The sequence below is a fragment of the Anas platyrhynchos genome, chromosome 1 (assembly GCF_047663525.1).
Source record: "Anas platyrhynchos isolate ZD024472 breed Pekin duck chromosome 1, IASCAAS_PekinDuck_T2T, whole genome shotgun sequence".
NCBI classification, from domain to species: Eukaryota; Metazoa; Chordata; class Aves; order Anseriformes; family Anatidae; genus Anas; species Anas platyrhynchos.
In genome coordinates, this window is record NC_092587.1 from 142,268,198 (window position 1) to 142,280,000 (window position 11,803).

Consider the following 11,803-nt stretch of genomic DNA (forward strand, 5'->3'; position numbering starts at 1 on the left):
ATTCATGTTTCAAAGCCTAATATTTTAGCCTCAAAAGCAGGATGAAATACTGTCATTTGAGATTTTTAATGACTATGGAGTAGTACATGCTTTTTCAGCCTTTCCTCAAAGGTTCCAAATTAGAATAAAATGAATTTCCACAGCCTGTGTAAGCCAATAAAAAGAGTATAGCAAGAGGAGGATACAGAGCTGGAACAGAATGGCATGGTACCAGGATTTGAGCTGAGTGTGTAGTGTATAATGATAAATTATGTACAAATATTATTACTATTATTATTGTGTACTATTATTCCATGCCAGTACTCTTTGTTGGTATGTCAGGCCAGAATGCAAAATTCTCCTATTTTGCCTTCCCTTTGCACAGTTGAAGTACTGGGGCTTATTTTGTGGAAATTTTGCCCCACGGTTTCCATTTTCTGACTGGCAGGTAAATATGCTGTTATAGCCTTCTTCTCTTAGTCTGTGGAGCCACCCAGCTCCTCTGCTGTGATGCTTTCCATAGCATAATACTCATGTAGAGCTTTACAGCAGAGTGGTCGTGGTCGTGGAAACTTAGCTGGTAATCCAAAGCCCTTGAAACCAAAGTGCACTCTCCTGGTGGCCTCAGTGTGCTGCCAAGTTCTTCTCTAGGATGTAGGGAGGAAAAAATATGCCAGAAATTTGGAGAGGATGCAAGAATGGGTGAAATGGGTCAGGGAAGTTGAAAGGAAAGGAAAAAAGAATGTGGAAGTCAGAGATTGTACTTAATAATATAGGTCCTTTGGAAATAAATTGCAGTAAGCACTGCACAGCAAGAGTATGGAGGTGGGCCTGCAGTGAGGATCTGTGGAAGGGATAGAGAACAACACAGTGTCACCTCCATTAAATATATATATATAGTATATATATAGAGAGAGAGATGAGACTTGCTCTGCACAAACTTGGAAGCTGAAAAATGAAAAATATTCTAGACTTTCCAAGGTAAATTGGAGATTCAGTCTATGGCAATCCTTCCTGTGGATTTCACTTTCTGTTCTTGTCTTTGTGGCACAACTCAGGAGTTACCTAATTACCCATCTCAGCATGGGTAGAGTTAAAGAGAGATGTCTTACTGTTTGGTGTCCTATCTCCAAAAACCTGAAGAATAGAATTTTTGATGATGCAGCAATCAAAGAACAAGAAGCTACATAGTGTGATGTAGTTACTTTTTGATGGGCTGTCCCAAGGAAAGAAATCCTGCAGCCAAAAGAGTAGTAGAGATCTGTTGTAATCATTTAACCACTTGGCTTGTCTTTTTTATAAACAAACATTTTAAAAAAAAAAAAAAGTGAGGGAGAAATAATAGCTCTGTGAAGAAATGGCATCTAAAGCACATAAGTAATCAAAGACATTTGGTTTGCAGAGAATGTCCCTCTGAAGTTCAGGGAACACACAGTCCCACATCACTGAAGAAAATGAAACAGAATGGACGACCGGACCGTTGGTGTTCTTGAGTTCTGCCTCTGATGTAAGTGCAATTTGTGAGCCCACAATACCACGTTTATCATGTTGCTGGGGTGGCTAAAACACAGTTTTCCCAGACCGTGGGCATTGGGTTTCTATGATCACCAATAAAATCATAAATACTCGATATGACAGAGTCAGTAAGGTCATGGTTGTTGTTTTTTTGACGTTGTAGCATGCTTTTTAACAACTGAACATTTTTCTTTACTGTGTTGTAAAGAGATAGGAGTCAAACTTAATGAAGGACGAAAAGATCTAGATTATTTTTTTTAATTGCATGAAAACATAAGCATATCATGGTTCCAAGGAAAGAAAAAAGCCGTGTGAATTATTTACTATGAGAAATGCAAAGAATAATACTAAGTCAAAATAATAAGTGCTATTCAAATGCAATAGAAGCTAAGTAGAAGGCGGGTACTTGCATTTTAAAAGTTATTGTATTCATGGCTTCATTTATTTTGGTGGTGGTAGGATGTAAAGAACAAAATAAATTAGAACCAAAAATGGAAAAGATGGGATTAATATACAACAGGGCTGTGAATGATTTGTTTCTTTTCCCAGAATGCCCTTCTCCAGCTTATCTGAACACTTAGCTATGTTTATTTCCATAAAGAATGCATTTTATTCTGAAGGAAGCTAGGATGTGTTTTTAAAAATAAAGCAAAAACTTTATTAAAATTCAAAAGAAAAGTAAACAGAGATGATTTGGGAAGCTTTATTCATTTATTTGGGCAAACATTGCTAAAAACATTTAGGTGCACTGCATGTTTAAAAAGTAATAAATAGCTATTGTGCTTACTTCATAAACTTGTCAGAGTGTCTTCATTTTATTTTCCTGAACAAACTGAATTTCTGTACTGCTCATCCCCAGCCAGTTAATAAATACATCACCCTAAAAAGTGCTGTGGTATTAAATTTACAGCAGATAAAATATGGATGAAGTTGCTGTGCTTCAGGTACGTCAACTGTGATTTAATATCTCTGACTACCCTTATGAGGAGTAAAAGATTACTCCGCTGCTCCAACAGCAAGATACTGACCTTTGCTCCCAAGTAACAGCCACTCAGCAAATAGTACCAAATGAAGAAGTAGAATAACATATAGATTTGCCATAAGAAAAAATTGATCTAAATCCATATATCAAATCTGCTGATCAGAGCTCTGCAGAAAAGTACCTCATAATCTGTAGTGTGGAATTGCAAAAACTTTTGGTGGAAAAGAAACTGTGGGCTTTATTTTAAAGTAAAAGATTTATGGGGGCAAAGGGGTTAGGTGAGTTCTATGTCTGTACATGTGGTATATGTTGAGACATATACATACATATATATATACATATATACACATACATATATATATATATATATAATATACCTTGGGACGTCTTCAAGTATAAAAGCAACCATTGATCTATTAGATCATCAGCTAGTGGTTTAACAATCAATCTTACCCTCATTTTTTCTTTATTTCTTAAAAAAAAATGGAGAAAAGTATAACGTTGTCAGAATTTCATTGGAACTGCTCTGTAAATGAAGGCAAAATTCCTCTGGGAATTCTCATAATAGTCTGATATAATTTGTGTCTGGAAAAAAATAAAAAAATAAAAAATATTAAAAAAAAAAAGATATAAATGTGTAAAGGTGATAAAAATCATCAAGAAGAAATGTTCATTAGCAAAGAAAATAAATTCTTGTGATTTACATTTTGCCTTCAAAAATGGTGGGTGAGTGAAAGGGTGCTGCTCTGCACTTCAAAGCAAAAGCAAATGAAAATATTTCAACAACAAAGCCAAAATATGAAACAGACAAATCACTCTGCTGAGTACTTTTTAAACTGTGATGGCATGTGTTAAGAAAGTGACTTCTGTATATGTAATAAGGATTGAAAAGGTAATCTTTAAATGTGAAAGTACAGTCATAAACTTCCCTAATTAGTACTGATTAGTCTTACTTAAGGAGTTAGAATTTGATTAACAATGCTAAGATCAGTAGATTTACACCAGTATGAAACCAGTATGAAACCGGTACATCTGAGATTATCTCAGGACATTAAAAAAGTAAATTATTTTAAAACCTTTTTTCTCTAAAACTTACAGTTTTAGCTTGATTTAATATTATTTATGCTATATATTTTGAGATATGTTCATATTATAACTGAATCTGATATGTTTGTGTCCGTATAAATGAAAGCCTCATTAAATCCCCAGTTCTGTCAATGATACAATTTTTGATAGGTTGAGTTTGTTGTTTGTTTGTTGTTTTTTGTTTGTTTTTTCTGAAAAGGTGATTTGCTTAGCATATCCAACAAAATTAACATGGTATTTGTTTCAAATACCTGCTGTGGTTATTTTATGAATGATAAGCCATGACCTCTAAGGATTATTGATGCACTTATATGAAAGCTGGATTTCTTTGCAACTGAAAATTAGAAAATAACGTGATTTTTAAAATGGGGAAGGGGTGACATTCATTTCAAGATTTTTGTTGGGGTTTTCCTTTCAGTTAAAACATACTCTTTGCTATTAAGATGTGCTGGCTTGGTTAAACATGAATGTACAACCTGCCCATCCTAGTCCAGATGTTACTCATTCAAACAGACGTCAGCCCATAAACCTTTCTAAACAAGTGCTTTCTCCACTCTGATTGCACAATGGATTTGGTTGGGCAAGAAGACAATTTGTTGAGTGACAGATGCTCAGGCTGCAGCAGTACCATGGGCACTCATAATGTCCTTGCAGAGCAGCTGCTCCTTGAGGATTTTATACTGTTTTCTTTGTGTTTGTAATCATAAATAAAAGGAAAATAATAATAATTTAAAAATTTAAAAAAAAAAAAAAACTTTATGCTTTCAGGGTTTAAAAATTCACACAGCAATGAGAACCAAGAGTTACAAGCAAGACGTAGAAAGTCAAAGCTGAAAATGTTCAAGTACCATGAACTTTTGATGGCACATCACTTCAAACAACATAAAAGTATTTTATTGGGCATTCCTGCCCTGTCTGAACTGGTAGCAGAGAGCAGGAACAGGAGGGATCACAGAAGACAGAGAGAGAACAAGAAAGAGGAAAGGATCATTGGCAGATAACTTGAGGGGCTCGATTTTTGCAAACTAAATGGGTATTTTCTAAAATTTATGGATGTTTTTTAAATACTATTTATCAGCATTTTCATTTTTTACAAACAAGAAGAGACCAGACTTTTTTTAAAAAAAATGTGTTTTTATAAAAATAATAGTAAACAACAACATCTGCTGTCAATGCATATTAGTCTGAACATTAGGATTTATCACTTGATGGCTCATTACAAAATGGATTTCAAATAAATTTCTGAATAGAGAGCTTCAGGAAACATGCTAGCACTCTAAAACAGGGAGGTAAGGTTGAGCAGCCCTTTTCAGGTATCCCTTTAATGTATCTGGCCAACAGAGCAGTATTTCTCCAGTACAACCAACATGGTGTCAGTGACATCATGCTGCATCCTACTGCAACATTCCTGAGCTCAGATGGCAACAATATAAGTTCATCAAGCTGTTCCTTGAATGTCAGGAAGTATGAAACACCACAAATATTCATAGAAGTCAGATGAATATTTTTTTCTCATTGCTACTTGAGTGTCATTTCACATTGCTAATACCTAGCCACAATCCTAACCTCTCACTGGTGGTTAAGCCACAGACTGTGGTGCTCATATGCTGATCAGTAAAGCTGATATAAACAAAAGGTGACACTTCACCTCGAAATTTCATTTAATATGAGAATGGAGAGGACTAACACTGAGAAACTTGTGCTTTCTTGATGCCACAAACAAGATTTTTTTGGGGTGGAGTTTTATTTGGACTGCCATACTGAATATGACCCAGCCTGGTAAGCACCCTCTCTCAGAGATCCAGGTGACATGAAAACCATCCCTGTTCTCCTTAGGAAACCTATTGAAGAAGGCACTTAACACTGAGAGAAAAAAAAAAAAATAATCAAAGATCCCTAAAGCTGGCAGAAATGTTAGCTGCTTCCCTAGGCAGGCCAAATTTAGGAGATGTGACTTGCTGGCTAGACCCTGCTGCTCATCATGTCAAGTCAAACTTAAGAGCCACTGGCCAGGAAATATAATGCATTTATTGTTTTCCTGGTGCCTGCTGGTGCCTGCAGCCCTGTGGCTAACAGGGTTCAGTTTTTAAAACTATTTTGCGTGTAAATAAGCATTTTTAAATAAAAAAAGAAGAAAAAAAAAAAAAGTTAATCTAAAAGATGAAATAAAACAATCTGTCAAGGATATTACTCTCTCAGCAATTGACATTTGATCCCTCCTAATATTCCTAGAGAGTATACTGGAGAATACTCCTTGGAAAGTATAGTACCAATCTCTAGCTCTGCTAGCATGCAGTGACTAAACAGATCAAGTCTGCTTTAAGACTTGCAGTTTTATTATTGTTCTCCTAAAGTAACAGTGAATTGGATACTAAAAAGACAGTATCAACACAGGTTTCTAATTCTTAAAACTTCCCTGCAGTAGGGAAGGGACAGCGGGTGAATAGCTAAAGTGGTAAGATGGAGGAGCTGGGCATGGATTTTGTTCCTTTAGCAGTTATAAGAGAAACTGAGAAAGAATATTCCAATCAGAAACCTTTGGGGCACACAGGAAAGCATATAGGAGAACATTAACATGGAGATGAAAAGAGCTATGGATTAGGAAGCAAAAAATAAAAGAAATAAACGATCTTATGAGGGTTCAAGGACATCTTGAGGGGACAGCAGCAGTAAAAAACATGATACAGGCTGGAAAGTACAAAAAGAGGGCAGGGAAAAACTAGGTTTCTAAGAAGTAGCATTGGGAAATGCAGTATCAAACATAATATGGGTAGGAAGGTGCAAAAACCTATTTTGTGTGTTATAAGCAGGATCGGAGGAGTCAGAGTTGGAACAGGGACTTTATCAGCAGACACTGGGCAGCCTGCTCGCCAGCTCTGTGAGACCTGGCCGCAGCCCCAAGGATGTGGAACCTCCTAATTAGCAGAGAAGAGGTCTGTGAAACAAACAAACAAACAAACAAAAAAAAAAAAAAACCATATATATATATATAACAAAAAGTTCCTGTTTTTCCTCCTGCCTAGACTAGGTGCTCAGTGCTTCTTAAACTGAAACTGCTTCCCTGTGTAAGGACATCACAGCTCAACATCCACAGGAGGCTGAAGACTTAACCCAATTCTTATCCAGTGAGGACTGTTTGATAGCAGTCTCCCTGATGGCTGAGAGCCAGCCTTCCCATGCAGTGCTAGGGGTCAGGATTGATTCTGCAGGCTGCTGAGGGCACCTGGGAGCCCTCTCATGCACCTGGGTTCAGCGGGGCATGTGAGCACTGGAATCCTCACAGAAGCAATCTGCTGATGCTGGATGGTGTCCTCAGAGAATAAATGCTGCTGGATCTTCCTTCACCTTCTTATTAGTATCAAATTATACCTGCAGCTGCCAAAGTGTTTTTTACTCTGGTCTGTCCCATTCTTAATTGGTTGCTGATATGTCTGTGAGTGTGAGTGTGTGTGTGCATGCACAAGAGATGAAAAAGCATATTCGTTTCCTTTTGAACATTGGGCCAAGAGACAAAATCAAAGAGAAAAAAAAAAAAAAGGTGGAGGAAGGATTCATAAGAATTTATTCGCAGAAATATTCACAGAATGGCAAAAGGAGAGCAAATCCTACCATGAATAGATATTCATGGAGGTGTTTTCACTGGGGAAGCTCCCCTGGCTATTCTAAAACTTTTATTTATATATTTTTTTTATATTTTTTTCTCCTGCAGTGTGACTGGAAAGGATAGAATTAAGTAGTTTCAAGAAGGAAAAGGAACATGAAGTAGTAGTTGGAGATGGGTGTGTTTGCTGTTACCACAACCAGGAAACCTCCGTAGGCTCTTTAAGCAGTCATTGGAGAATGTAGTGGGTGAGTTGTCAGAACAGGGACCAGGACCAAAGTCTTCCCTGCCAGGCCATGAGTGCATCAGCAATTACAGAGCCTCTTTTTCTTTTTTTCCCTGACCCAGTGAATCTAAGATTCTTCCCTGTATGATGGCACGTCTCCAACAGCACACTGCGCAGGTTTGCTTGTAACTCGTAAGTTGAGGATTATAGGGTTTGAAGGCTCTCTGGCAGAGGAGAGAAGTGATCCAGCAGAGCTGTGCTACTACCACCCCCATCCTACCACAGGAGCTCAGCTCTGGGGCTCTCTAATGGAAAAATATGTTGCTGTGAGAGGCACCTCAGAGTTCCCTGCCACTCCTCCTCAGCATCTGCTCCCTAAGCATTGTCAGTCTCTGCTCAGCACCTTTTCACCCTCTTATGGAAACAGCAGCGGCTGGAAAGGTGAAATAGGCCCCATCTACTGTCAGAGAAACTCCAATGTCCTGTTAGTATCTTCAGCCTTTGTAGCTTTTCTGCAGTCATTGGTGAGGAGCCTGATCCTTTGGAAAATGCTTCCCCTTATCTCCTGGGCAAGGGGAGACCGGCTGAATGAATGCCTGTGCATGTGCCCAGGTCTGACAGTTGTAACATGGGGTGGTGGCTCCAGGAAGGATAAAGCTCTTATATCAACCTGAGTCACCCCCTTGCTCTTATGCACAGAGTAGGTACACTCTTTTTTACTAATTATAAGGTGTAATTACACTTCTCAGTTGGTTCTAAAATATATCTTTATAGAGAACTGAAAAGACTTTGTGGTCAAATACAAAATAAATAAAATAAAATAAAATAAAATAAAATAAAATAAAATAAAATAAAATAAAATAACAAGACAAAAATCTTACCAGTGTTGACCACATGCCTGAAAAGCTAACAACACCCAATATATAGTGCAGCACTTTGTCCTTTCCTTCTGTATTTTCAGTAAAAAAGACATAACTAAGAAACAGTGCTTAGCACTTTTATTTATTTATTTTCTTTCCAGTTTTTCACCCTTGATGTATCTCCTCAGACTGTGAGCAGGATACATTGTGCTTCATATTCCAAGTGCTGAGGCCTATCTATCAAAAGCTGACTGGAGTGGGTGGTGAAATACAGTAGGAGGTGGCTAGCTACACAGTTGTACTATTAAATTACTGTCTGTCCAAGGAGAGTAATCTCTTGTTTCAGCAGCAGGTACTACTACTAGAGACTGTAAAAACCTCAAGCACTCAGAAATAGGCTGTCATACGGAGCACCATAAATTACATCAGTCAAATATTCCATCATTCATTCACTCCGCAGTCTTACAGTGGGATGAATAGTCTGCTCAAGGGAAGAAAAAAAGAAGAAAAAAAAAAAAAAAAACAGCATCTTTCTGATTCCTTTTACTTTCTGGGAGGGTTTCAGAGGCTGCTTTCCTGTGAAATGTCTTAATTGACCATAAAATTTAATTTTCCATTTGCATAGCTGCAAGTTTCAGGGACCACACGGCTTGCCCCCCAAAATGCAGCAGAGGTACAGGATTTTCTTTTTCTCAAACTGCAGCTATTGTTATCCACCCTTTTATTAAGAAGTTTAAATAGTGCAGCATCAATGACTTCCTTTTCATCTTTGTGAAACAGAACATTTGACAGTAAGTTAAAATCCTAAATAAAATATGAAAGCTGCCAGCACATGCCAAAAGTCTCTCGGAGAGCATATATGAAAAGTTGCTCCTAAGACGCAAATGTCACTAATACCATATGAAAATTGCAAAAAGGTATATGAAAGTCACTAATGTGACATGAAAGAACAAAAGTCTTCAAATTATATGAAAGTTGCTGTTCCAATATGTTACCCTTACTGTTCTAGTTACTTTGTATCCTATCTTATTAGCAACTTTCATTTCAAACTAATCTTTGATAAAAGTCTTATTATATTAACAGTTTTCCTTAAGTATCAGAAAATTGTATTTCCAGTTGCACCGAGTGAAGTATGACCTCATTAGCAGACTTTTGTATCAGGGTGCGGGTTTTTTAGTCTCTTACCTATGGGAATGGCGTGCATTCCTGCAGCCTCATACTCCCCTTGCTTTGTCTTTATAAATGTACATACAGATTCTGCTTCACATGAAAGGTTAAGAGGAGACTCAGAGTAGGTTTTTGAATAAAGATTTTCATCACCTGAACACTCTCATTCCACACCACTAGCTACAGAGCTGTCTAAAAATACCAATACTATGTTTAGGAGAAGCCATGATCTTTAGAAAACCCTATCCAAAGGAGAGCCTGAGCCCACAGTGAGATTCACTGCAATGTTCTCCTTTCAGTGAAGAGCTCTGGTGCAGGGTTTAAAAGCATATATAGGCAGGCAGGTGTGCACTTGAATTAATCCTGTAAATAAAATATTCTGTAAATCCCTGCCTCTGCCACCAAAGATGAGTGTCTTTGTAGGCCCCCTGAATGACAGTTGAGACCTCATGAATGTGTAAGAGCACGACAGAACAAAGCAGATCTCAGGGTTATCTAGTGAAAGGTATTCCTACCATGGCAGGACAGTTGAAACTAGAAGATCTTTAAGGTCCCTTCGTGGAACTAGATGATCTTCAAGGTCCCTTCCAACCTAAACCATTCTGTGGTTCTGATTCTATGATGCTATGATTCATACTTAGAGCTAATTCTGGTCTCTACAGTAGCCCGTGAAAGAGCTAAAGCTTAAATAATCTAGAACATGGACATAGTAGACTTTGGGCATAGTAGACTTTGGGCCTTATGCATCCACTGATTTGGAATGTCTTTTAATCAGCCAGGGGTCTTATTTCTTCTTTTCCTTTTGAAATCTTCTGTGAAGGTGATGAAATGCATTGTATTGCTAGTTCTAGCTGCTGAACTCCTGTATTTCTTGAATGTAACTTTTGCAAGCAAAACACCAGGTCAGGCATGCTATGAGAGGGTCAGGATGCTAATAGGAGATGAAAACATGAATAGATGACAAACATTTGTAGTGCAGATTTCCTGCCTCCTTATGTATGCCAGATCTGAACCCTGTAGACAGTGAGGGTGTGTCTGTATTCCCCTGTGTTGCAGTTCTCAGTCTATATGATTAGTTTGCAAAAGAGTACCTTCCACAGGTAAAATAGCCATTGAATATCACAAGATAAAACTCTGTCCTGAGATGCACGAAAACAATGCATTGAGTGACATTAAACATTGCATCCTATTAACAGTTTCCCCTTATATTTGATTTGAATAATAGGAAACTGCAATTAAACACTATAAATGCACTAGTTACATATCAGGTGACTGTTCCTAAGCAAGAACCTGTAATTTGCCTCCAACAGACCCTTCTTCTTTGATTATTGGTCAGAAGATAATGCAGTTTGCACATCTAATAAGTTTGGATTTACTGCTAAAAGATGAAGTTATTATAACATTCTGTATTTAAAATAATAATAGTAAAAAAACTTTGAAGCTAATAATCAAAAGATTATAAAAAGGATATCTTTTAATTAATTTCAAACCCTGGATTGAGTATTAAATAGAAACATGAAAGAAAGATTTCCAATTGGAAGGGCTGGTAACTGAAGAGTCTCCACTCTCTTGAGGATTACCATTTAATTTTAAACATTGATTTAAAATAAATGATGGTACAGTCCCCAAGGAAAGATGTATTTCAGTTGTAAACATAAGAGTGATGTATAATAAATGAAATATATAACATTCTCCTTGAGGAATTTTCTTACTTTATTGTGCAATCATGCTATGGGAATTATTTATACACTTTAACTTGAGTCTCAGACAAAAGCTATCAGGTATCTTTCTGTAATCAGCTTTTCCTTTATTTATATACCTGTATTTACATTTTTGAGAATCTGTCTGTGATATCAGTTCTTCTATCATCAGCACTTGGGAGGGTGTGTGATAGATTAGGAAGATTTACTCGGGATTACTGTCTGAATGACGAGGGTCTCATACCAGTCCTGACCAAGTATCTCACGTTACAGGAAGCCTCATAGCTCCTCAACCTCACAGCCAGTTTCCTTGCTTATTTCATTACAGCCCATGCAGCCTTTCTCATTCATAACTGTGTTTGTCAGCTCTTTGCTCTGTTGCAGTGCTCCTGTTTTCTGATTTCTCCTTTCTAAATATTAAGATATATTATACCCTAGTTCTAGGAGAAGCAGCTTTTCCACTTCATTTGTTTTGTGTCCTGTCAGCATCTAGGTGAACACAATAATTAATTATGAATAGTTTTTTAAGTACTTCTTGGGAATCTGCTTTTTCTAGGTGTTTCATTTTCTCTATTTCCATTCCATTATACATATACATATTTAGCAAAAGTGTGACTGACAAGTTTATCAGATAAAAATTTGTCTTAAGCAATTTTCTTTGTAGGGAAAACATATGGATGCCCCACT

The 11,803-nt window shown here is 37.2% G+C and overlaps 1 long non-coding RNA gene across 3 annotated transcripts in view; it reads left to right on the forward strand.

The window, feature by feature from the left end:
- Window positions 1–11,803, forward strand: part of LOC110351634 (uncharacterized) — a 162,048-nt gene that overhangs the window by 95,079 nt on the left and 55,166 nt on the right. For all 3 annotated transcript variants that reach the window (XR_005262802.2, XR_005262803.2, XR_011805855.1), the window contains one exon: window positions 1,382–1,486. This is a non-coding gene — a long non-coding RNA (uncharacterized lncRNA). The remainder of the gene's footprint in view (window positions 1–1,381; window positions 1,487–11,803) is intronic.